The sequence below is a fragment of the Rousettus aegyptiacus genome, unplaced genomic scaffold (assembly GCF_014176215.1).
Source record: "Rousettus aegyptiacus isolate mRouAeg1 unplaced genomic scaffold, mRouAeg1.p scaffold_m13_p_16, whole genome shotgun sequence".
Taxonomy (NCBI): Eukaryota; Metazoa; Chordata; class Mammalia; order Chiroptera; family Pteropodidae; genus Rousettus; species Rousettus aegyptiacus.
In genome coordinates, this window is record NW_023416291.1 from 21,697,958 (window position 1) to 21,721,628 (window position 23,671).

At 37.4% G+C, this 23,671-nt stretch overlaps 1 protein-coding gene across 6 annotated transcripts in view; it reads left to right on the top strand.

The window, feature by feature from the left end:
* MSRA (methionine sulfoxide reductase A) overlaps positions 1-23,671 on the top strand; it is a 329,836-nt gene that overhangs the window by 44,971 nt on the left and 261,194 nt on the right. The gene's annotated exons all lie outside the window — the stretch shown is intronic.

Sequence of the window (23,671 nt, forward strand, 5' to 3'; positions counted from 1 at the left end):
TCAATACTACCCAGTATTTTACTTACATATGTACTTTATATCTAATTTTTTTTAACAATAAATACTTCCTATTAGGCCTGGTTATGGTTGGATTATGATAGTTCTGCTCTTAAAAATCAGCATTATTGCAGGAGAGGTTAACTGTAAGGCACGTATTTTTGTGGACCACCCTCATTGTCAGTAAGTATTCTATTTCTAAAGAAGAGAGTTTGAGTTGTAGTAGGTTATGACTTACTGTAATGTTATGTTTATTTTTATTTTAAAAACTAAAAGAATACAGGAAAATCGTATGTATTCACCTAAGTACTAGTCATTTTGGGGCAGTATAAAATATTGCTCCAGGATCTATGCTTTTGTTTTGAGTATGTAATCATGGATTTGTTAATCCTTTCAGCAAAAAAAATTTTTTTTTGTTTGTAGCTTTTTATTATTGCGCGCCTTAGATAATCAATTGTTTGAAATGGTTTTTATAGTATTATGACATATCAGCAATTTTGAGAATGGCATTTAATATACAAATGCTATTTAAAATATGTGAAATCTAGTAAAGGTGTTTGCATAGTTAAGATTAAGTATTTCCTTCAACTTTTTTACTAATCAACATCTTGGTCTTCCATAAAATGAAATCACTTAATGTTCATGTGGTTTGCCAAAATGACAACCTTTGTTTTATAAGCTTCTTTATACACCACCTCGCTGATACTCCTAAAATGGACGCCAAGACATAAAAGACATGCTGATAGGCACTAGAAAAGGAGATGTTTACATGGCTACAGTCTTCCTTTTTGAACTGATCATAGGATCATTCACGCCTATACTGGAACCAACAATATATGAAACAAAAAGGAAGTTCAATAAAATAAGTTTAAATTAGAGCTACATTTTAATACTGACCGTCTTATTACCGATTTTTATTTACTTTCATTTACTTCTTAAACAAGTTTGCTAAATATACAACTTCTTTATTTATTTAAGACTATTTGCCCTTAATTTAAGAGAATTATTTGCTAGCTTATTTCCTAACTTCTTTGCAGCGAATTTAGTGAGAGCAAACTTATTATACATCCAGACTATTTTATATCCAGTTCTTACTAACAATATAATAAAAAATTAAGTGAATTAAAATAAAAAACAAAAGTATAAGAACATACCTTAAGAAATATTAAATTTTTCAATACTGCTAAAGCTACATTTTATAGTGTTTATTAGACTTAAGATTTGATAATAAATATTAGCTGCAATACCCAATAAAGTTTCTTACCAGTATATTCTTTCTGGCCTACTTGTTACATATCTTAAAATGAAAAAGTCCTAAATTAAGATGCTCCTTGTTAACCGAGTGTAACAGACACTCCTTTGTACAACCTTTTTTTTAAAGGTATGTTTAAGACATTGTGTTGATTGCATTTTCAAACACATTGAGGTTTAACATAATGAATTCTTCTTTAGATTTAGAACTTTTATTTTGGAAACACATTGACATTTAGGTTCTTAATTATTTACATACTAGTGTTAATATTTCAAATCTTATTTTGAAGTGTGGAAATACTAGTGGTTGCAAATGAAATCTATCTCAGCATATATTCATTGTAGTTTGAATTATAATATTTTGAAGTAAAATTATTAAGACAGAATGGATTAATATTTAACTGCTACTTGATACCTACTATTAAGTCCCATTTAGATGTATATACCTGAACATACAAGCACATAATTCTGTAAACTAATGCAAACCTCTCAGGGGGCCTTAATCCAGCATTTTATAATTATTCACTCATTTATTCACTTAAACAAATGTTTATTGAGTACCCACTTAAGTATGCTAATATTTTGTTTTGGGTAACGGAGAAGGAAGCCACATACATGGATGGCAAAAGAAATAGATTTAAAATATACGTACAAAAGTGTAGATAGAAAAAAGCACTAATGTAATAAGATTTATTTCAGTAGGTTCAAGTATGTTAACTTTATTGCACAACATACCTATTATAGAATTTTTTAAAAAATCAGGAGATTAGTTGTAGCCCATACAGCTGTAAGATTTTGTTTTGCTATTATTTAGGTTGTTGCATCTTATTGGCCAAAAAGCTTCAGTCGTTCAATCTTTTGACAGATGTGTTAAATAAGCAATTCAAATGGTGTGAGGAAGAAATTAAACAGGGAAGACTAAACCACTGCTCACATTTTATAATTTATATATGTCAAAGTAGATATCCTTGAACCTTCCAAGATGTGGCTGCTACATAAAAACAATGGTCCGTTTATGAGGGATTTTTTCTCCCCTTTTCTTTCCTTTGTTTTCTTTGCCGAAAAAGAGGGAGAAGAGGAGACCAGCCTTAGGACTGTAAGCCAGCATGGCCCTTAGAAAGTAAGTTTGCTAGGGGCAGTGTATTTTAAATGGACCAATCGGTTCACTTTCCGTAATCTCTAATGTTTTGTTTTGTTTAGATTTTTTTCTTTATCTTTGTTCACTAGCATAAAGATTCATGGCATAGTACACCTCTTGACTCTAGATATGAATGAGCATTTAACTTATTTATTCCATGCAGTTGTTCTCTAATATAAAAAGAAGGTATAGGTTCAGATTCCGAGGAGGAGGTGAAAGTCAAATGAGCCAGAGAGGTGAGCTTGGAAGCTGTTGTGGCCAAGGCCTATGTCAGGACTGGTGGCCGATGGAATGAAGATGAAAAATGTTTCAGTTGTAGGTATGGACTGATGAAGTAATTCAACCGGTATTCCCAGAGGACCTGCTCTGTGCCAGGCACTATGCCGGATGTGGGGGATACTAAGATATAATTTCTGCCCATAGGAATTTATAGTCTAATTGGGGAAAGAAGGATAAGAATAACTTATAAGTGTATATCTCTTTACAGTTAACCTGTTACCTCTTCATTCCTAGCAACCATGCCCAACACAGGGACTGGTACATAATGGCCACTCAGTACTTCTTGAAGGAATAAACCAAGTTGTGAACCAGATTATTATCTTCTTGGGTCTTATTAAAAGAATTTCCCCACTCAAGGTTAAAAGGCAAAAAGCACTGTGCTTGCTTTTATCTTGAGTTTGTGTTGTTGGTGTGGGTTTAGTTGGGGTGGAGGGTAGGGCCACCTTCTTTGTGACCAAATTAGAATCCTTCCAGGTAGCCATTGGAGACAATATAAAGATGACTGGTCCACAGTGACCTTGACCACCCATTCCCTCCCAGGTGGCCCTTCATTGTCTTGATTTTCCCTCTCCTAGTTTCCCCAGAGGATCCCAGAACTGTACTTTAGGTCTTGGTGGTGTAGCCTAAGCATGGAGCAGACCAACTAATTGTCTAACAAGTGTAAAGTCTTTCTTATGAGCGTGGGAAGAAGGCTAAAGGGATTGAAAGAGAGAAGAAGAGGGAGAAAGAAAGGGAGAGAGGAAGACAGAGAGATGTGAGGGAAAATTGTGGAGAGCTGAGGATACTGCTCAATAGCCAGCTTCAGTCCTATCAGTAACTGCTAAGAGAGTGAGGGTGAAAATGGGATCTTGGGGTTAGGCTGGAATACTAGAAGCAGCCAGCATCAAGAGTGTGATAAGCATTATGAAGGGGTGCTGAGGCCAGTTCACATTGAACAGTATCATTCTAGGTTTTTCTCCAGGGTTTTGGGAACCAGGAGAGGGAGGGGCTGAGTCAAGACCATTGTGTATAATTGTCTACTGAGGAGGTATAGGAGCTGAAATTCAGTCCCTGTTTTCTTGCCTAAGCCCTGTGCCTTCGTCTGCTAGAGGAAGGTACATGGGTACCAATGATGGCCCTAGAGAGAGTAAGTATAGAATGAATGCAGGCTTGGAATTGAAATAGTAGGAGTAGAAGAAGGTCAGAGGGTGTGGGATGGGGAGGAAGGGCAGCATTCCAATATGTGATAGTGGGGTCCAGGCGGGATTAAGAGATATTACTAGAAGAGTTCCAGAGAACACAGTGTAAAAGGGAGAGGTGAGTGCATAGAAATTTTGGTAGAGTGAAAGAAAAGAATCAGAAAATACTGAAGTTAGGAGTTTGTTTTCAGACTTAACGGATTGTGTATAATAGCACCAACTGCAAGGCATGACTTAGTTTGGTCATTGGTTGTATTAAGGTCATTTTATTTCTGTAAAAGCAAGTATAGGAAAGGAAGGTAGTTACCTGTTTGTGTTCTGTTTCCACGTGTTATAAGAGTTAAAATTTTCTCTTGTTTCATAGTTATGAATCTCTATATAATTAGAACACGCCTAATATGTGGTTCTTGGGATTTTATGGAAAATATGTAGGCATTACAGTTTAGATTTTGCAGAACCAGGACCTGTGTGGTGGTGCCATTCTTTTCATCTCATACATCAATGCCATTTGTCTCTCTTTTTCCATTAGCCTCTGTAAGTTGTTTTCCCTTACTTGAAAATTGAATCAGATTATCCTCAGAAACTCAGGAGGGCTTTATTCTAGTGTCTTTGAAATAAATTGTCCTTTATTATCATGGGGTATAGAGAATGGGATTCAGAATCTAATCAACCTCAGTCGAATTATGACTGTGTTTTTAACTTGTTGAACTTTGGACAAAAAACAAAGCCCCAGTGTTCTCATCTGTAAAACAGGGATCGTGCTATCTTCCTCAAGGTTCTTGGGTGGCAGAATAAGGAAATATATTCAAAGCTCTTAGCATAGAGTCTGCTACATAGTAAGTACTCAATAAATGGTAGATGTTGTTATTTTTTAATTCAAAAATTTAAAACGTATGGTAAAAATCATAACATAAAAGTTACCTTCTTGACCATTTTTTAAGTATATAGTTCAATGGCATTAAGTATATTAATACTGTGATGTCCTCACCACCATCCATCCACAACAATCTTTTTATCTTGTAAAACTGAAACTCTCTACCCATTAAACAACTTCTCATTCCCTCCACCCTTAGTCCCTGGAAACCACCACTCATTTTATATTCTGTCTTTATGAATTTGACTACTCTATGTACCTCATGTAAGTAGAATCACATCCTCAAGTTTCATCCATGATGTGGCATGCATCAGAATTTCCTTTCTTTTTAAGGCTGAATAATATGCCATTGCATAGATATACCACATTTTGTTTACCTCTTCATCTGTCCATGGATACTTGCATTGTTTCCACCTTTTGGCTCTTGTAAATAATGCTGCTTTGAGCATGGGGCTACAAATATCTGCATGAGTCCTTGCTTTCATTTCTTTTGGGTATATACCCAGAAGTGGAACAATAGGTCGTATTAGTACTCATAGCATGTTTCATTTTTGAAAAACTTGTAAGCTGAAATGACATAAATCGAATTTCGCTTTTCAGCATAGATAGTGGTATAATAAATAGGAAGTTATAGACTTGACTGAGAGCTCATAATGTCTAGCTTTTTGTGGAAATAACCCAGTACCATATTTGTCATCTCTAATTTATTTTATATAATATAGTTTTGTGTGGTGTGTTAATCAGGGCAGTAATCAAATCACTTATAAAATAGTATTTATATATTATCATGGAATATAATAGTCATTTTTCATTTTTAACGCAGAGTGGTTGCTTACCATTTCTGGTTTAGAGAACTTCCTTTAGTCATTCTTTTAGGGTAGGTCTGCTGGCCACAAGCCTCTTATTTTTCATTCATCTAAGAGTATCTTGATTTACCCTTTTTCCTGAAGGATATCTTGGCTGGATATAGAATCCCGAGCTGACCGTTCTTTTTTTATCTGCATTTGAAAAATGTTGTGCCCCTTCCTTCTGCTTCTGTGGTTTCTGATGAGCAACCTGCTGTCATTCCAACTGGTTTTCCCTTCAAAATCTTTCTCTTTGTCTTTAGTTTTTGAAGAGTTCGATTATGATGTGTCTTAGCATGGATTTCTTTGCGTTTATCCTGGAGTACACTCAGCTTCTTGTATACGTAGGTTTATATCTTTTGCCATATTTGTGAAGTTTTCAGCCCTAATTTCTTTAAGTACATTTTTAGGCCCACCCTCTTTCTCTTTTCTTTTTAGGAGTTGGATGACATGAACAATAGATCTTTTGTATAGGCCTACAGGTTCTTGACACTGATCATTTTTTTTTTAATCTATTTTTTCTTTCTTGTTCAGATTGGGTAATTGCTGCTGTTCCTATCTTTGAGGTCGCTGATTTTTTTTCCTCTGTCATCTTCATTCCACTTAGTGAGTTTTAATTTCAGCTGTTATATTTTACCTATTTTTTTTTTTTTTTTTTTTTTGAGGCTTTCTATTTTTTTCATTCATTTCATGTGTATTCATAATTGGTTGTTGAAACATTTTTATGGTGGCTGCTTTAAAATCCTTGTCAGATAATTTCAACATCTGTGTCATCTTGATGTTGGCATTAGTTGATTGTCTTGTTATTCATATTGAGATTTTCCTTGTTCTTGGTGTGACAAGTGATTTTGATTATATCCCAGACATTTTGGGTATTATGTTATGAGACCCTGGATTTTATTTAATTCTGTTTTAACAGACCTCCTCTGACATCATTCCAGCTGGGGGAAAGGGGACACTCCCTTATTACTGCAGGGTCGGGGTGGAGGTCCAGGCTGCTCATTGGCTTTTATGTGTAGCCTGCGGTGGGAAGGGTGCCTTGTTACTGCTGGGGGTGGGGAGAGGTGAAGTTCTGGTTCCCTTTAGGGAATACTGTCATTTTTATGGTTAGTTTTGTAATTGGTGAAATACCCCGACCAGTCCCTGAAATGTGTATTTCTTAAATTTAACTTATATTGTTGTTACTTGGGTTTGATAACTTACATAATGATAGTCAAATTCTCAAATTAGGGACTGAGCCCTCTTTAATCACCAGCTTTCCTAAGATTAATATTTATTTATCATTAGCGTATTGAAGAAAAGATTTTAAGTGAAGAAACAGGATTATGGTTTCTACTTTATTAACTTTGAAAATTTATTTTTAAAAGGAGAGCAAAGCCTAACTGTATGAGGTTTCCATTTTCCCCATTAATAACATGCTAGGTTTTATGAGACTTCTGTAACTTATTTTAGAAGAGACAATATATTAGAAATAGTCAGAGGAAATGCATTTGACTGGAGACGTTAAAAATTTCAGTCATAAAGTATTTTATTTCATTTGTTAATTCAGACCTGTGGTGTTAGGTCAGTAACACACAGATCTCAAAATGATGCTTATGTCTTTAACATAATAGATTTTCAGGGTACTTGTGGTCATCTAAGGTACAATAATGACAGCATTGGACCTCAGTACTGGATCACTAACTAACTGGATGATCTTGGGAAATTCTCATAATGTCTAAAGGTCGACTGTTCCTATCAGAAAACTGGGTGTCACCATACCTAAGTCCAAGATTACTTCAGGCACATGACTATGATGAGTAAAGATGATGCACCTAATTCTGTAAGATGAACAAATGCCATATTTATTCTCTTCAGATTTTTTTTTAAAGAAAAGAGAACATTAAAGATTTAGCCTGGCCCCATTCTCTTATCCCTGAAATTGGTGTGTAGCATTCCATGTCCATTTTTGTACTATTGCTACACATATATGTAGCTATAAACAATATAACTATTGTTTTACATCATTAAAAATCTATGTAAAATGATTTTATATTGTTGCTGTCCTTTTGCAAATGAGGTTAAATATTTTTGAGATTTATCCATGTTGCTACTTTAGGTCTAATGCTATAGACTATTTCATTTTAGTTTATCTATTCCTCTGCTGATGGACAATTAGTTTTGTACCCTGAACTAACCATGCTATAATGGCCAAGTTGCATGTCTTCTACACATACATTGCGATCTCTAGGGAAATTACCTAGAGATGGAGACAAGTTGCCAAATATGTCAACTTTATTCCATAATGCGAAATTATTTTTCAAAGCATCTGTACCAGTTAACATTCCTGCACTACGGCATCAAAGTTCTCATATCTCTACATCTTCTTTATCTTCACCAATACTTGATAGTATTAGACTTTGAAAATATGTCAGTCTAATTGACAGGAAATATTTTGCTGTTATTTTTATTTACATACTAGATTACTTAGTAAGATTAAGCATCTTTTTATATTGACGTTTTGGATTTCCTTTTCTGTACATTATCTATTCATAACCTTTGCACATTTTTGTTTGACTTGCTTTAATATTAATTTGTATTATATTTTATATACTAATGCTTTATTATATGGATTGAAGATATCTTTTCAACTTTTGGTTTATTTTTTTTAATTTTTCTTGTAGCAACTTTTAAAATAAACTATGATATATGTTTGAAAAATTGGAACGTTTTCATTTTTCATTTTCAAAGATGATTTTAGTGATAATACTTAGAATCCATGCTTATGGATGTGGAAGAGAGGGCTAATGGAACTAATATTTCTTTGAATGAACCAGAATTTTTTCCCCTTTATTAATATGCAGGGCATATAGTTTCTTATTTTCCATATGGACTTTCGGTCAACTGAAATCTTGGTCAGATTCCTATTTCCTGAGCACCAATTACTGAATTAACGACTACTGCGAAGTTTTATTTTATTATTTGCAGGGCCTCATACAGCACACTGATAACGTGGCACATTCCCATTGTGTGAGGAGTGTTACCAAATAGGAGTTCTTGGGCCCTTAGAAAGAATGTTCTGTTGATCTGATTACAGTGATTTCTATACAGTGAATAATCTCAGTGCAATAAGCACTTTCTCCTTTTCCTAACCAGCCTTCTTGCTAACAAAATAACTTAATTGAGAAATTCAGACTGTTGGGGCAAGTGGAATTGAGTTGTGGCTGAGGCTCCTTGTGTATCTTTTGTTGTGCAATCAAGTAGCACTTATTCATCAACTTTCCTCAGCTGTCCCGCCTAAACAAAACCCACCTAATCTCCCAAATCACTTTGCAGAACAAAAGAACACACAAAACATACGGAGGCCAGGAAGACTGGTGGCAGATGCTGGGTGTTGTACATCGAGCCCCCCTCTCCTTTTCCTGCTCTGCTTTAATAATTATATATCTATTTTAAAATCTGAGTGAGAAAGTATGCCCTCTTCATTATCCCATAGGAAACTGAATTGTTCAGGCCATTTGGCACCACTGCATGTCAGATGATAGATTGCTGTAACCAAGAGTAAAGTTTTAGGTAGAAATTTATAACCAGTAGAAGACTGGACTTGCAAATCCAAACTTACAGGGCAAGCCTCCTGGCCTGGATTTTGCAGACTTCCTTTTCTTCAGTGGCCTCGTGCTTCGTTCAATGCATCTTTGTCTTATTATGCTTGTTTGCAATTTAGTGCAGTGAATGAACCTCCCAGCAGCACAGAAGGAAACCAGCTAAATGTCTTCTCATTGGCTCAGCTTTATAATTCTTCCTTTTCCCACTTATTCGGTTCTTCTCTGGAATTAGCATTTGGTAACAGTCATAATTTCTGTTCTCTCTTCCACTGTTTAAAGTTTTATGGAAGGCTTTAATGAAGAATATGTGAAAATAATGACTATCATTTATTTAATTACAAACTCTTTCTATGTTATCTAAGTTGCTGTAACTCTGTGACATGCAAAGAGACCCCTTTCGGGTGAGAAAGTTGAGGCTCAGGTGAAGTGCCTGGCCTCGTTTGTGACAACACTGGCGCTAAAATCATGTCTTCTGCCTCCAAATCCTTTGCTTGTTCCATTATTTGGCATTCGTTCTCTCTGCGATGGGGTTACTAGGAGAAAAGCAAGTTGGTACCATTGTAGTAGCCCCCTTTATATGCTACCTGGGACTGTGTACTTAGGTAAATCCTGTGCCTTCCATTCACTCAGTCATTCATTCAAGCAGTCAATCCATAATTCTTTTACTATCTGAATTTCTACTAGAGCTATGTGATGAGGATACAGTGATGAACAAAATATAAACACACTCTACCTTCGTGGAGCTTGAGTGTTGTGGTAAAGTAAGACCGATTAAATACAGTCAAGTGTAATGATGAGTATGACAGGAGAAGAAGAGAGTCCTGGTTTAAAAAGCCTCCTTTCCCTCTTCAACAGAGAGGGAGAGTAAAAATTCATGCATTTAGGGAATATGTACCTCTTGGAATGTGAGACTCTTCGGATTTTTTTTTTAATATAACACCAAGTATAGAGCCATAATATAAACAAACTCTCTAAAATTTAAAATCTTAGAGGTATTTAATTTGCCTCCTTGTAGGCAAACGAATGGGGATCTCCTTTCTTACCCTAGAATCTCTGGGCAGCAGTTTCCCATGCTAAACAGCACCGAGCAAAGAGGTGCATAATGAATTATTCTGTGTGTCTCTGACTCAGAATATTTTCCACACTTAATCTTCCACTGGGATTCCTTTTAATGCTTTGGAATAACAGATCAGTGGAGATGGGCTTTGTTTGGCTATTTCTGGATGTAAGTGTTGGGAAAAGAAAAAGAAAAAGAAAACCACAAAAATCCAACATGCAGTTTAAATAAAGAAAAATGAGTTTTACTTCCAAGAGAGCTTTTGCCATTTTCTTAATGCTTATTCTCCTTCAGAGAGCTCATTATTGAACAGAGTGTGACAGTAGTTTACTGTGGTGAATGTGTCTTGTCTGGGCCAGGGGATGAATTAGAGCACTGATAAAGGCCAGAGGAGCAGGCAGAACTGTACCTAAATTACCCCCAGATAGTTGCCAAGCTATTCCACTTTTTTTAAAAAAGACCCCTAGAGAGCATCCCTAATCGCCTCTCGTTTCCCTTTTCAGTGTTTAATAACTTTTGCTGTCAGGAAATTCTTCCTCATATTTAACCCGGTTTTCCCTTGCCACAGTTCAATCTCATTTCTCTTGTTGTTCTTGGTGGCGACAGAATAGCAGGTCATTATCTTCTTGACAATATCCTTAATGTTTCTTGAAGGGCATCAGAAAGTTTTCCCTAAGCCTACATTCCTACCCCACTCCCCCCCCCCCCCCCCCGTGAAATAAACACTCCTTTTCTTCCTCCCCACCTCCTTCTCAGGGATCCTATTTGGACGTTTAGTCTCTGACATGTTGCTCTTAAGTATCTGATCCAAATATTCACATTCGGCCTGTCTTGAGATGTCTGTTGGTTTCATTTTTACTCAGATCCTTTTGTCACTTCCCTTGCTCTTGGTTCATTCAACTTGGCTGCCGTTGGCTGCAGTCCCTCTAGGCATGAGGTGCCACTCTAGAGGCTGAATGGGACATGAGGAGTTTCTGTCTTGGGCTTATACCTTGAAGGAGGGACCTGAATGCCTCTGCCATTCATGGTCCTTCTGATAGTGTATGGATTGGGCTTGCTGGTTTCTCTCTTTCATGAACATCTGATTCACATTTACATTTTGGTACATTTAAGATTTCCATTGACCTCAACCTTGAAAGGCTGGCACATCAGTAAAGTTGGAATTATCATGTTATCAGTGCTCTTGTTGCTATTTATGTCATTTTATAAATGCCACCAGGGAAATTGGAACATTTACACTTTGCCACATAAGTGATGGGCGAACTTGTCTTTTTCCCATCAGATGTCTGTACAATCCTCACAGGGGGTGTGATTGATGTTTGCATCTCCCCAGCACTCATCAGAAATGCCTGGCACGTGTTAAACAGACTTAATGACTGTTAGTTGTCAAATGAGTTGTTGGGAAATTTACTTCGTTCTGTTTTTTTTTTTTTTTGGTTTCTGTCTCCTCACTCCTTTCACCTGAACATAAAAGCAGCTCAGAGCTTTTGCCTGGCTGCCAGTGTGGGCAGCTCTCCTACCTCGCCTGCCAAGCTTTTAGCAGATGAAATAAAAATCTATTTATAACTGGTCTCCGATGGATTCCCTCCCTACCTGTGGTAGTGCTCCATCAGCAGGTGTACTGAACAGATGGAGAAGGGTTTTAATTTTTTCAGTTCAATTAGACCAACTCTCCAGGTTCAGGCTAGTATATTCCCCTTCTCACTTAGTTTCTTCCTCTTGGCATTAAAATTGTTGAGCATGGCAAAACACAAATTAAGACCAGGAGATAAAATGCATAGAGTTCCTGCCTTTAAAATGAATATTTTGGCAAAGGAACCACATTGGACATTAAACGATATATCAATTTTAACCCCTTTCTCCCTAGCACTTCATTTTAATGTTATTTAAATTTATATTTCGAGTACTAAAATACTTAAGTGTATAAATGCTTTTTAAAAATTAACTTTTAGCATTTGTATTTATACATTTTAAAACTATATCATACTGTTTTTGAAAAAACAGTTGGTCTTTGATAATGATTCAGTGTATGTTATGAAGAATTTTAATGAAGAGCTGAAATCATTAATTTCATGAAGCTCATTTGATATCTTTTTTTCATTTACACTTGAGTTGTTGAAGATAGTTATTAAATAGTTGCAGTCTGAACATGACCTTGCTTAGCTCTGGGTTTTACCATTACTAGACAAAGATAGGGTACCACAATTTCTGACTTTGACATATAAACAGGTTCATTCTATTCATCATGTTTGCTCTTTAGTAGACTATATTATCTCTTGTTCCCAAGCTCCTAGATTTCAGTTGGTCCCTGGCTCTCAGATGCAAAGCCAAACCCGATTGCCTCATTGAGAAATTCGTTCCTTGAACAGACGTTTACTGAGCTCCTGCTCAGTGTTATGACATTGCCTTTAATGAGGCCCACATCTAGGCCCCACTTTGTTCCCTGTAGCGCCATCAAAATTATTTGGTTAATATCTATTTGAAACAAGCAGAATTTGGCCTATTTTATTATGCTTTTTGTTCAGAGGCTAATAGAAGCAGCTCCCTCTCCCCCCGTTTTATTTTACTCAATTCTTAATTATTTCTGGATGGTTTTTTCAAAGATGTGAATTATTCAGATTTGTGACTTGCTCTTTAGCCTGTCTCCCATTTTATTGCCCACTAAGAGTCATATTGGGGTGTCTGGAGCAAAAGAGGTTCGAATACGTCATACTCACTGCCGGCTAGAAGTCGGGTGGACAGTTTAGTTAGAAGCAGTATCAAGAGAGCCACCACTTGTTACTCATGCCATTGTCTGATATGCGCATTTGAAAATTCTCTTTCGATGTTTCTGCACATTTTAAAATGGACTCTTATATTTGGATAATAACAAATATTATCTAGGAAAATCACTTCTCAGATTCTTCATCTCCTTTGCAGAATCTGTGTCAAGTGACGTTTTTGGTTTTTGTAACAGAGAGCCTACTTTTTCATAGGCTGGCTGACCCATGCTATTTTTGGTAAGTTATTCTATTGAGCTGTGATGCTGTGATCTTTCTTTCTATTACTTTCATCTGCTGATCCTCCTTTTACCTTTTGGGATCATATAGAACAAAATCTAATTTCGACATGTGGCAGCCTTTCACATATTTGAAAAATGTGCCTTCCGTATTCAACCATATATGTGACATGAGTTAGCTACATGGCTTTCCTCTAAGCTGCTCCAGTTTAGCTACCTCTTTATTTTGGAGTGGCAAGCAGAGAAAAGTGTAACATTTTATCTAGATGCAGTCTGACAAACAGCGAGGAAGCCGGACCATTACTGTCCTAGTTAGAGGTCTACCAAGTCTGACCACTTCCTGTTTGCTCGATTAGACTGAAGGGAACATCATTTGTTCCCAGCAAGTCAACAGGATTTTCCTCTATCCAGGGACAGGTGGAATTTTTCTGGGCTGTGATGGATTCACTTTGACCATCTGGGTCTGGCTTTCGCCATTCCTTGGTACCCACTACATGACCGTGTGATTGTGGTACATGAACGGATGGCAAACAGTGTCAAATGGGGTGCTGAGTGACAAATACGGGGCCATCTGGAATGCGTATGTGGCCTATGAACATAAATCATTCCACCTTCCCACGGCGCCTTCTCTCATTGCGATGCTACACCACTGTATGTTTTTCTCTCACAGGACCACTGAATCTTGTCTCCTTCTAAATACTTTGTAAAAAGCCCAAACAAGAGAATGCTAGGTGCTCTATATAAAAATAGACCCCAGGTTAACTCCACTTATGATCTCTCCATCTCTTCTCCTATTGCAAGTGGAATCATCATAGGGAGGGGGTTTCAGACAGATTTTTTTTTTTTTTTAAACATAGCATTAACACATCATACCTTATTTTCTAGGGGAAGGGTATATGATTAGGGTTGGAAGTATCTTAACATGGGGATGTTTAATCTCTCTAGAAGGACCTGGCATGTGGTAGGCACTCAATATATGTTGTTGAATGAATGAATGAATGAATGGGGCAGAAGCTTTTCTACATTGTGACCCACTATCATTTCAAAAGCTGTCATGCCACAAGAGTGGCAGAGGTTTCTCAGCCGGAGCCTCATAATGGGTCCTTACCTAGCTACTCCACTTGGGTGGCTGTAGTATAAGGGTCTCTCAAATCTCTGTTACTATTTCAAATCCCAAAGCTCCTGAGATTAATATTTCTCTCTCTTTTTCAAATTGTTGCTTCATATAGATTCAACCCTACTTAACTTACTTCAAACAATAGTCATTCAACAGGTATTTTTTTGAGTATTTACTATGTTCCTGGTGCTATGCTGAGAGCTGAGGCTATAGTTGAGAGTAAACATTCGGATTTCTGTCCTCAGTATAGTGGGGGAAGAGATCAAATGTATGTGTGTGTGTACTATAGCCCTACAGATTGTAAAGGACAACTGCAGGGTGAGATGAAAACATATTATTGAGCTATTATTATGAGCCAGACATTTTGCTAAGTACTAGGATTAGACATAGCAAGGGTGTTAAAAAGGAAGACAAATTTAATTAGACACAGTCTATCATCAGGGAATTCAAACTAGCTGCAGAGAAATAGCAACAATTATAACATGATATGAGAAGTATTATGAGCAAAGGGTTACCAAACGCAGAGGTGGGAGTGACCAATTCTCTTCTGTAATTACACTGACATTTGATTTGGATCTTAAATGATGAGTAGAAACCAGAAGGAAACATTTCAGGCATAAGCAAAGACACAGAAACAAAACTCCGTGGGACATCTTGGGCCTGACAAAGTTCTAGAAGATAAAATGAAAAAGAGATATTGCAGTTTGTGTAAGGCTTTGCTGTAAAAGGTTAGGATTTTTGCCAGAGGCGACCTCCGATGCAGAGGACATAACAATGAGAATACTCTGTAAAACTTCATAATAAAAAAATCGTAGTTAAATGTATGATTTTCTAAGAAAATAGAAATTAGCAAAATTACCTTCAAAATAGGTAGAAAAACATAAGTAGATCAAGAATAAAGAAATTGAGAACGCTGTTAAGAAATTAGAATCTATAGTCTCATTGGAATCACGTGATTTTAAAAGCAGAGTATATGAGCAGAGCATGCAGAGGTTATTTAAAATCATCAAGAACATAGAGAAAGAAGGAAGGTGTCCTGTTCATGCTATTAGACCGGTATAACCTGAACAGAACAGTCAAAATAAAAGCCCTAATAAAATAGAAGCAGCTTTTAAAGAGAACTTCCTTTAGTTATTTTCTTGGTGGATTGACCTTCTTTTGACCATTTTTAGCTTGAAGTCTATTTTGTTTGTATAAGCGTAGCTACTCCTGCTTTCTTTTGATTACCATTTGCTTGATATATCTTTTTGTACTGTTGAATTGTATATCTGAAACTTACTGGATTTCGTTAATCAATGTCGCCATAATAAAAATAAATTAAAAAAATAAATGAAAAAGAAACTGAAAAAAAAAAATCTTTTTGCATCCTTTCACTGTCAGTCTGTATGTCCTTAAAGCTAAAATGAATCTTTTGTCAGCAGCATCTCATTGGATGTCTTTTTTTTTTTAAATCTATTGATTGGATAATTTAATCCATTTACGTTTGAAGTAATTATCGATAGGTAAAGACTTAGTGTTGCCATTTTATTAACTGTTTTCTGAGTGTTTTGTAGATCCTTTATTCCTTGCTTCTTCTCTTTCTGTGTTCCTTTGTGTTTCGATGACTTCTTGTGGTATGCTTCGACTCCTTTATTGTATTCTTTTGTGTATGTACTGCAGGTTTTTCCTTTGTGATTATCTTGTGGCTTATGTAAAATACCTTACGACATCCTATTTTAAGTTGATAACAACTTAACTTTGGTAGCATATAGAAACATACTTTTACTTCTACCCCCTGCGTTTTAGGTTATTGATGTTACAATTTACATATTTTATATTATGTATACAATAACAAGTTAATGGTTATTTTTTAATATGTCTGTTTTCAACTTTTAAACTAGAGCTGTAAGTGAATTATGTACCAACATTACAGTATTAGGAAATCTGACTTTGACTGTATATTTACCCTTAACAATGAATTTTACCAATTTATATGTTTTCACGATGTCAATTAGCATGTTTTATTTCTACTTAAAGAATGCCATTCAGCATTTCTTGTAAAGGAGGTCTGGTGGTGATGAACTCCCTCAGCCTTTCTTTGTTTGGGAAAGTATCTCCTTTATTTCTAAAGGACAGCTTTGCCAGTTATAGCTAGAGCCACTGCCTGACCCAGTGCTGCCAAAATAGTAGCCTTCCTGTCAGCTGTCATGGCCCATAGTTTAAAGCTGTGTGTCAAAGAAGGAAGGAATCATAATAATAGTAAAACTTAAGTTAGATTATAGTATTAATGCACCAAATAACAGTTCATTAATTTTACATATTGAGTAAAATATATTTATTTGACAAGAAGTTATTGATCTCTTACTGTATGCTAAGTACTGTGCTAGGCCCTAGGGTACAGAGATCAAAGATGTAGTCCCTACCCTTAAAGTACCTACAGGTTGTTGGGGGCAAGAGGCTAGATAAGTAAATAGATAACTTTGATACAGTGAGATAACATGCCATTGTGATAAGCCTAGGATGCCATAGGACCCTAGAGCAAGTTTGTCTAAGGTGGAATTAGGCGTAATAAAGTTTAAAAAAGATTACGTTTTATTTAGGCTGCATATAAGGTAGAGGCTTGGAATTGGCAAAATAGTTGGTTTACCTCATGGAATACTATGAGGAATGCTAAAACTGGATACTTGCACAATGTCTTTGGCTGAATAATGCCTGAAATTCTACCTTGGACAATTGTTTCTTTGCCTAATGCTGTTCAGGAGTCTTCTTTTAGATCACAGACTCCTCTGTAGGACTTCATGAGCCATTCTAAGTAGACATTCTTACTTTTTTGAGGGATTGATTTCCTGCATTGGTTTCCAAGAGAGGAGCCATTGACAAAGGATGGGACGTGGGAGAGGTTGGCTAAGAGTGCTCCCTGGGCCCAGAGAGAGCGCTGGGCATTTAAAGAGAAAATCGCCAAGAAAGAGAGGAGAGAATCCCTTGAAGAGGCACCAAAGATAGTGTGGAAAATCCCCAGCTTTCACTTGGGTCGGGTCTGCCCAACGCTCTTTCCCAGCACTCTGCATGGCTACAGTGTGCATGCATGGGGAAGTGTGGGTTGTTCTTTCCTGCGTAAGTGTGAACTCATGGCTTTCTCACTGGGAGTGGAGAAAGAAACTGGCTTTCTGTAAATTAAGTTTCTATACTCTGGGTATCAGCATGAATCTTAGTTGTGGGGGTCATGTCTTTTATTAATCCAATAAAGTGTCTTATGTATTTGGATAGCCAGTAATTGGATGGTGCCGAAGTGAATAAAGTCAATACATGTACTTGTCCAGTTACCTCAAGATCAAGCAAATACACTTCAGGCTTTTAGATGATAGCTGTGAATGTTACTTGCTAGTATTAAAATATTTTAATTTTCAGTAACTTCCACTCTCTTTGCTTTGATGAACCAGTTAGAAATGTTGTCAGAGAAAACTTAAACTTACTCTCATTTTCAGTTATGAATGAATCTCTGATTGCTGTGATAAGGAGAAATCCTGGGTTGCTACTTCTTTGCTTGAATTGACACAAATGTAACATTCCATCTTGATCAGAAGATACCAAAGTTTGAACATAAACAAAACCAGACGAAGCACTCCATTGCTCTGAGGAGATGTTTAATTTTCATCAGTTGGTAAGGATACAGACACTAAATCAAAGGTGTTTACCAGATTTTAGTGAAAGCTTCAGGTTATTTTATTTTCACTGGGTTTTAACTATCCCAATGGGCTAATGTTGGTTGGCACACCTTGAGCATTAGGTGTAGTTTTCTTATTTCCTCACTAATGCACTGGGTAATGTTTTTACTTCATTGCTATATAGTCTTGGCAGGTGTAATGACTCACTGGTGTACATCCTTGAGTATAGGAAAGACTTTATTATAATGGCTCTTGTATTCATTTATTCACCAAACATCAACTGAGCATTAGCTATGTGCAGTGAACTATAGGAAATGCTAAGGGAAAACAAAAATATGTAAATTATGGTTCCAACTATGTGTAAAGGCCCCTGGATGACATAAATAATCATAGAAGACATATCTTTACTTCGACTGATTTGTAATCTCACTGAGGAAAAACTATAGGTCCAATTATCTTTAATCTTTTCAGAGACCTTTAGTGACTCTCTTTCTTCCCCGCTATAAAGTCCATACTCTTCAGCCAAGTACTCAAAGTTCTTTACAACTTAACTGCAAGCCACCTTGATAGCCTCATCTCCTCCCCATAGCTTATGCTTGATCATTTTGCCCTTTGCCCCAGATTCGTGCTTTTTCCTGTCTCTGTGCCTTTGTACCTTCTGTTTTCTTTGCTTAGACTTTCCTTTCCTATATCCACTGGCTGGTGAACTTTATTGCACTTTTTAAAACCAGCTCTTTTGTTACCTCTTTTGTAAAACTCTTATTTAATATTCTTTCTTTCCATCCCCCCCACCCCCAATGGCAGAGTTGGTCTCATCCTAGACTATCTGGAATGTAGGATCACTTTGGGTAGAAGTCGGTGGTGCCTAGAATATCAGCAGCAACAATCTTCACCTTTCCTGGCCCAGCCCAGGCTGGTTTGGCCCTCTGCAGGAGGGTCCCAGTATTCATGACGACAGGATCTAGCGACGCTTGCCTTCTGGCTCTCATACATCTGTGCAGGCTCTGGTTCTGCTTCCTTATGGTTCATAGCTTGTGTCTACACAGATACTCTCTAAGAGCATTATAGTGAATTATGGCTATTAACTCCATAGAGATCCATTATCTTGGATATTATTTCTAGTATGTTTTAATATTGCTATATAATTTGTCCATAAAATGCATGTCTTCTTAATAAAATGTGAATGGGTGTCTGTTGAAGGAAAAAGATTTTTGATGAAAAAGATGATGACAGGACACCGTAAGAGCCTGTTATTTAAATCTTCATTGGGTCACATTCCTTAGCATCAAGACAAGGTAATAATGAAGGCCATTTGGTTAATGTGCTTTTCACTGCAACCTCAGAGAACTGGTGATTAAGTCCTACTCTTGGGAGTGGTTTGCAGTGGGCTGAATGATTGAAGTGCAGAGTTACTCTAGCATGGAAAAGCAATCGTGATAAAGTATCTCTACATGTATTTGGTTCTCTGATAATCACTAGGGTTACTGAGATGATTAATATATAGCTTTGCCTTTTAGGAGAGAAAAACATTTAAAGAAATATATGTCAAAGAAAAGAGGGTTGAGTGCTCCAATAGAGGCATGTGCTTGGTTATTGGAAAGTACCAGGTTGTCAGTGAGGAGCAGCCGTAGTGTAGGAGAGGAGATGGGGCTGAGGGGATGAATTCCCAGAATTTGGGCCTTTCGCAGAATACTGAGAACAGCAAAGTCCTGGAATTATCTCTTTGCTAAGTAGAGTCAGGGTTCTGGCAGAAATATACTCAAGAGAGAGAATTGGAGAAAGTTGAATGAAGGCACAATTGACAAAGGTATGGGTAAGATTAAAAGACACCGAGAGGAATGGTAGAACACCCAGGAGCCAGCAACGGCTTCACCACTCCTAGACCCAAGGGGGCCAGAGGAGGGAGCAGGTGTGAGACTAGAATGTGGGCTGTAGGAGAGGATCACACTTGAGGAATTGTGCCCTTCAGTAGAGGACAGGGCAGGGAAGGACAGTCAGGGGAATACATTCCCAGCCAGTCTCTCTGCCCTCCGGTCTCCCACCAGTGCCTCTCATTGGCCGAAACCAACTAGAAGCCAGAGAGCAAGGGAGCCCCTTGTCGCATAGTCCATACAAGACACGAACAGGACAGGGAGTAGTTCTGGAAGAGCAAACAATATCCAGCAGAGGAACTTATTAGGTACAAGGCGAAAGTAATATTTAGCAACATTAACAGCTCTGCTAAGGTTGGAAACCATGAATTTGTAATTTTACTGTGTAAGAAGGATGTGGATTTTTATTGAGTGATCAAGGAGAACGTTCTCTGTTAACTGGAAGAGCTGCCACACTGTCTCAAGACTTGTAATCTGCTCGTTGGTGTCTATTTTCTGACACTGGGACCATGGAATGTGTATAAAGGGTTAGTGACAGCGACGGTTAAAGACCTACCTCTCATGTATGTCTCAGTCACACAAAATGCATCTAAAACTGTTTGGATTTTTATGTTTTCGCCAGTATTATTTCAGTTTAGTTCAGTGCAGTTCAGTTCAGTTCAAAACATTTGCTGAACATCTATAATTTCCTTGAAAATGTGCTAGATGTTCTTGGAACACCAAAATGAGAAGGCATAGAACCTTTCTTCAGGGAGTTAGAATATAATGAGGAAGGCGATTATGTAAATGAATTGTATAATTAAAGTAAAGCATGATAAGTATAAAATGGGACAGTGGAAGCTTTCTTGACTGATTTCTACCTAACAGACTCACTATGTTAATTGTTGAAGCTCATTCTCTTTCAAACCATTGTGGTTGATGCGCTTGCTACTCTGAATGCTTTCAGCTAGTAGGCTACGTCTTTGTATACCTGTGCACTTCTGTAATTTGTATGCTTTACCAAGAGTCTGTTGTGTTTATTCCCAAACCTTTTTGTGTCAGTTGTGCTCGTTACTAAGTTTACACAATTTAATTATATATTAGGCAAACCAATGGAATACGTGTGTAAAAAAAGTTTTTGTTTGCCTTAAATTAAGTGAAGCATTTTGGAAAAACTTAATAAAGACCAGTCACTTAAAAAATGCCATTGAAATAGTTATGGGTAAGACCGCCTCTCAGTTCTTCAACCCGGCAGTGAAGATGATATTGACACAGATTTGTTGATAGTGGGCAAGATTAAGACAGTACCTTCTTGATGGTTTCTCGATTTTTCGGTGAGGTAGGAGTTGGCAGTGAAATGAGGGGGTGGGGGCTTGAGGGGGTAAAAGAAGGTTTGAAGTAGATGATGTGGAGATGGGAGAGGAAGCTCCTTGGAGGCATGCGGAAGGACTTCTAGGTGGTACTGATAGTCAGCCCGAAGCTGGATACCATGGCTTTGTCATGGCACCAACTTAAATGACTGTGTGCATTCCTCTAGCAGTGCTTAGTGGGCTGCTGTAGAAGTAGAAAAATAGGTGCTTGTAGTGATGGATTGGGATTTTGTGGGCAGGTGTGACAGAAATTTAAAGGGAAAAGAAAGTGGGAGTTTGGGGCAAAGAGTGATTTAAGCCTTTCATGTGGAATTCTTGTAATTCACTAATGATGAACACAAAGGGAAAGAGGAAAGACACCCACTATATGTTCTCTAGGCCAGTGGTTCTCAACCTTTTTTGGCACCAGCGACTGGTGCACCTATGAGAGTCTAATGCCTGATGATCTGAGGTGGAGCTGAGGCGGTGATGCTAGCCGGGGAGATGCTGCAAACACAGATGAAGCTTCACTCCCTCACCCGCCCACCCTTCACCTCCTGCAGACGCCCAGTTCCCAACAGGCCACAGACAGATACTGGTCAACGGCCTGGGGTGTGGGGACCCCTGCTCTAGGCCTTTCAGAAAATATGGAGTTGTTCCTTTGTCAACATACATCTAATCTGCAAGAAATGTCATGTCGTAGACATCAAGGGGATGGGTGCTGTTCCAAAAGGAATGGCCCGCAAATGTTACGATGGCACAAGCAGAAAAGTCATGGTGTACCCAGCATGCTGTTGACGTTGGTGTAAACAAACAAGTTAAGGGCAAGGTTATTGCCAAGAATGTTAATATACATATTGAGCATATTAAAGTATGCTAAGAGCCAAGATTACTTTCTGAAACTCATGAAAGAAATAAAATAATCAGAAAAAGAAGGAAGCCAAAGAGAAAGGTACCCGGTTTCAAATGAAACACTAGCCTCTCTACCCAGAGAAAGTGAAAACCAAGGGAAAAAAGACTGAGTGGCTGGAATTTATTCCTTACGAATGCTGCCATAACAGGTGTTAAAAAAACACTTCCCATTGTTTTTAGCAAAGTGATTTAAATGACGAATTGTGATGTACAGTCTTATTGGAATGTAAGTGGATCCAGAGAACATAATGGGACCAAAGGGTTGGAAGTCTTGATGAGATTAGAGAGCAAGTGTGGTACGAGGGAAAGTTCTCTGAGGCTATAGTCAGAGATTGCAGGGATGGAGGGAATGGCTTCGGATGTGGGCGGTGTAAGTGAAGTGGTGGTGAAAGTCAATGGAACTGAAGACATACAGGAACTCAGAGGCAAGGGAGTTCTAAAGCCTTCTTTGGGATCATTGAGACCATCCCCAAATGATGCCAGAATTCGAGATGGAGAGGTAGATAGGGACGCAATTGGCAAAGCCATTGACCAAAGAGGGAAGGATTCCAAGGAGATCCGTAGGTAAGAGGCATGATTCTCAAAGGGCTTTTTGCTAAGGAGGGGAATGATAATTTCCCCCTTATATCTTTGTAACAAATCAGATCTCTTCTTCTGTAAGCGCAAAATTTATGCTTTTAATTGGGCAAGGTATCCGCTCCTATTTGAGAGGGCATCTGCTTGCTATATGTGTGAATTGTGGAAAATTTGAAAGTGCCTTTGGTGCCATATTTGGAACTAAGACTCACTTCTTGCTCCTGTGATTCTACTTTGATATTAAATAAGTTTTCCTTTATGAGACATCAGTCAGTAAATAGAACAGAATGTATGGTTAAATAATTAAAATTATTTTCATCATTATAATTATAATGTGCCTTGCCATTTCAACACAAATATCCACTTATCTTTCCTGAAATTTTGCAAGAAATCTATTATTCAAAGATGCAGAGATGATTTTTTTGTTGAGTTAAACATTTTTATGGATTAGATATGAATTCAGTAAAAATAATTGAATTAAATTGGATGGCATGAATAATTCATGACATGTAATTTCACATCAATTCTAGCATAAAAATAAAGCTATTGGTTTATGTGCTAAGAAAATGTATTTTATTATTTAGAAAGGTAGTGAACATTTATTATTTTGGAAGATAATTCACTTTAAGATTAAATAGAGATGTTAAATTATAAGATGGAAAGAAAGTATAAAATTTGAACTAAGAGCCTTTTATGCAGGTCACCCCTTCTATCTACGTGACAACTCACTAGTTGTGATGTTGGTCATCAGTGATTTCAGAAGGTCTATTGCAATAGCCTTTCAGATCTCAAGGATAAGTCCAGTAATTGTGTCAGACCATTCTAGGGAGAGTGAAGGCTTCCAGGTATTTCCTTTAAAGAGCAGAGGGGAACTTTCTGGTGAGGTCCATCCTCTGGGTCTGGACTCTCAGGCCCTTGAGTACATGGAAGTCTTCCTCACTCCTTTGTCCTACGTCTCTAGGTACAGGCCACGCACCTCTTCTTTTCTGGTTAAACTTTAAGCCTTTGGTAGGGGAGAGAAC